Genomic DNA, 4,418 nt, shown 5'->3' on the forward strand with positions numbered 1-4,418 from the left:
ATCAAAAACTGCTGATGTAGAAATTGTTCCAGTGCTGTCGATTGTGAAGCCAGAGCCCTCCGAGGAAAGGAAGTACTGTTTATTGGACAGGAAAGAGAAAGGAAAATATTGCAGGGACATTGACATAGCTAGGTTACGCCCACCTGCAAAAACCAGGACTGAAATCTCTTTGTGCTCTGGGCCAGCCCCTCCCTCCCCCCCACCCCACATGAGAAGATCCTCCTTAAATGTTTGCCAGTGATGATGATGATGATGAAATTGTACTCCAGTCAACTGACTTCAAGCCAGATCATTTGCCCTTAAATATTAAAACTAGATTTTCCTAATACAATACATTCCCTATGTTATCTGAACATTTTTCACACTCCAACCAAAGCTAAAATTAAAAAGGAGTTAGATTTAGAAAAACATGATGACTGTCTAATGAGAACTTAGAGATTATTTTGTGTTCATTTGGTGGTGCTGAAGGTACACTTTTTGTCGGGGGGGGGGACTTGGGGGACAGAGCTGTGGAAGGGGAAAACGGAAATATTAGGATGTCTGTTCATCTCATTTTATGTGTGTAGGTACAGGCAGTCCTTTATTAAGTTGTTTTTTTTCTTTGACTCTCATTTATACTATCTTCTAGTTTTCTGTTAAATGCTGCAAATACATTGTCTTTTACTGATCACAACTCTGCCATAGATACTGATAGTATTCCCCATTTCACAGATAGGAATTCTGAGGCTTAGAAAATTCAAGTGGCTTGCCTCCAGTCTGAGAGCTGAGCTTTCCATAATGCCTCTTTGCTCAGCACACTGCATCCCCAAGAAAAATGCTTTCTTTGTTTTGTTTTTTGCCAACGAGGGTAGGTGTGGTCAAGGTTTCTAGAATAGGTAAGAATCAAATGATTAGAAAAAGCTGGGGCAAAAAAAAAAATCCGTGGGAGGATTAATATCAGTAGTTAATTATACCAAGCACTACTGGTTTAATAATTGTGTAGACCCAGAGATAATTTAATAGAGAAGACTAAACCCAGAAGGATTGCAAAGCTGCCTAAAAATCTTTTGGAGACATTTGTGACCTTTTAAATTTATTGATTTTCTGATGAATCACAGTGTTCTGATGAATTTAAATTCATACCATCCATTTCTACACATAAAAATAAGATGGAATTGAGTTCTGCTTTTTCTGTAGAACAATGTTGTAGAAATTAGCATTCAGGAACTGCAGGAAAATCAATACTTACTTTTGGGCAAACAGAGGAATAATGATGCCCATTTCATGGTGGAAGGACGAAGGATGGCTGGTAGTTACATTACTTGAGAGTGCTCAAAAGCACTGGTTATATGTAAAAATACATGATTATTTGAAAGACACCCGCATTTATGTGTGTAACCACACAAGAATTGGCAGTTCTCAATTCAATTTCTACATTACAGAGTTGTCAACAGTTGTTTGGGAACAATGTATAGCGGGAAGCTGTATTTTTATGAGGTTTAATTTTTCATAAAATGAAACGGTCTTTAAAAAAATCGATGGCACTTTTATGAACAGCTGCCATTGTTCGGAGAAGGTTGGAGCTGACGGTTGCTAGGCAGCCAGGGCCATCACTGGGAAAGCCACCGAAATGAAGGATCCCCAGCACAGGAAGTTAGTCCAAGGGATGAGAAATTAACTCCCTGCGGAACCAGGCACCTTAGATTCATTTTTCTCCATTTTATCTATAACACCACCATCAACTGGTACAGAAGTATCTCAGCCATAAGAATAACAATGGCAGTCTCATCCCAGGTTCAGAATTATGACAACATCTCATGGGGGGGGAAGTATGGCAAGGGGAGCTTTACGTCCTTCTGGATGGACTTACCTTCAAAATCCAGTTTATTCCCTTCTCTGAAAGGCTTGTTCATGACTATTTGCTCTCAGAGAAGCTCAGGGATTAGAAATGTCAGAGCCCAAACTACAGGCCAAGCCCAGCAAAGAGAGTTAGGGCCTCCGTGCTTCAGGAGCAGTGACAGGATTCTTCTGGATTTTTCTGTGTTAATAAAAACAAATGTGGGGCTTCCCTGGTGGCGCAGTGGTTAAGAATCCATCTGCCAATGCAGAGGACACGGGTTCGAGCCCTGGTCCACTAGGCTAGCTGACATTAGAATCTGAACTCTTTGCTGAAATACTGTGTGAACTTAATAGTTTGTCCCAAGGTAATATTTTCTTGAAGGAAATTAGTACAGAAGTATGATCTAAATGTTTTCATAACAAGACATTCTGTGATGTTTTTAAAGCACAAATACTGGCTAATCACAGATCACCTACAAAACCTTTTTATAAGAGAGACACATTCTCAAGAAAATATTTTCAAACTATAAAGGATATGATTCTAGACTAAACATTAATTATGTTAGTATAACCTTGCATTTCAGTCCTATTAGAGCACTCCGTTACATTCACTTTATAAACAATAGGAATAGTTTGCTACCTGTACACTTACACTGGAATATTAGAGCCCTCATTCTTTCTAGAACAAAGCCTTATTAACCATGTCTAACACATTGTCCCAGTGGCTAGCTAAAGTTACAGACCTTTAATGAAGTGCTGATCATGGTATCTTTGCTGGTTGAACCTAGACTCTGCCTCAGAAGCCTTCTCTATCCATCAGAGAGGGTATGCAAGTTGAAACAGATTTGCCATCCCGGGACCGAGCCAGATGTTCCCAGTGGACTTGCCCAGGTATTTATTATACACCTGGTAGCAGTTACAGCATCTGAAAAGCTAACTTTACAAACCATCTTGCAATGTTTCTCGGCCTGTGGCTCAAGGACCACCTACGCATTAAGAACCTTCATCCGCGAGTCAACCGTTAAAGCTGGGATTCAGTGGGAATTCATTACACTGTTCTCTCTACTTTTATATATGGACGAAATTTCCAAAAGTGTTTATTAGATACGCAGACCTACTTGATTCAGAATACCTGGGGCAGGGAAGCCTGGGAATGTAAATTTTTAACAGGCTGACAAGAGTGACTTCTAGGTACCCTAAAGTTGGTTCTTTTAGAGTGATTGTCAACCTTGGCTGTACAGCACAGTCACTTGGGGAACTTTAAACATGCCAATGTTCAGACCACATCCCAGATTAATGAAATCAGAATCTCTGGGCGGGGGCGGGGGGGGGGTCATCTGGGCATCAGTATTTTTCGAAACTCTTTGGATATCTTCACGGTGCAGTCACGTCTGAGATCTATTGATACAGCACATCCTACCTCTTCTCACCCATCAGTAGTCTATTTAGGTCCCACATTTTTCATGCACTGAAAGGTACAAAGGTATCCAAGGGGATCTGGGAAGAGCATGGATATTATCTCATACTGCCTCTAGAACTTCCTTTGCTACAGCAGCTGAAAACAATTGTTGGGCCAACTTGTACTAGAAAGCAGAGTTAGTTACCACACACACTCTTTCACAGGTTTCCACCAGATGGGTTAACTCTGCATGATTTAAAGAATGGTTTATATAGATGCTCCTAGAGTCCAGTGGCCTTAAATTTTAGCCTCTGTCTTAGGGATTCCCCAGCAACTGATCCACAGGTGAAAATTTCTGTGCAAGAGATTTATTCATTAAGTACTCCAGGAAGACTAAAGTGGAAGTTGGGGAAACAGGACAGAGAAGGGGAGGAAGCCAAGCAAATTGCTACCTCCAAAGCCCACAGAAGCAGTTTCAGCCTGATGCCACAGGGAAGCTGTGGAGGGGACCTCATGCCCCTGAGTTTTCCCCACTCACAGAAAAGGAGATGGGGCTTTCCTACCCTTGCACCCCTCATTCAGTGGTTAAGGGCTACCCCAGAGAGATGGAAATTCCCAGGTGCTTCCTGCCCTTGGAAGTGCAAGAAAAGTCCAAGGACCGTCCTCCTCTTGCTGAAGGAAGCAAAAACACATTGAAGTTGGCGGAAGCAAGCGGGGAGCATCACACAGAAAAGATACAAAGGTATCCAAGGAGATCTGGGAAGAGTGTGGCTATTATCCCCTACAGTCTCTAAAACGTCCTCTGTTACAAGCAGCCGAAAACAATTGTTCGGCTGACTCAGGCTAGAGAGCAGAGATAGTTACCATATTAAGAAACCCATCACCTTCCACGGAACAGTTCACTGTCCCATATTCTTTGATAATTCTGATAGCAAGTAGGATTCATTTCAACTCTGAATTGATTGGTAAGGGCTACCCAGAACATTTTACTGAGAAAGACCACGAGCTCCGGTTGGAAAAGTGTCACGTTCGATTAGTGATGCCTGCCACAAGCAAATGAGAAGGCAATCACAGTAGGTACTCTCAGAGAACTTTGATATCTAAGATAGCACTAGATTGCCTGGGCAAGTTTTTAAAAACACTGATGCCTGGATCCCACCTCCAGCGATTCTGATTTAGTCTGAGGAGGGAACCTGGCATC

Source organism: Delphinus delphis, chromosome 10 (assembly GCF_949987515.2).
Source record: "Delphinus delphis chromosome 10, mDelDel1.2, whole genome shotgun sequence".
In the NCBI taxonomy this organism is placed as follows: domain Eukaryota; kingdom Metazoa; phylum Chordata; class Mammalia; order Artiodactyla; family Delphinidae; genus Delphinus; species Delphinus delphis.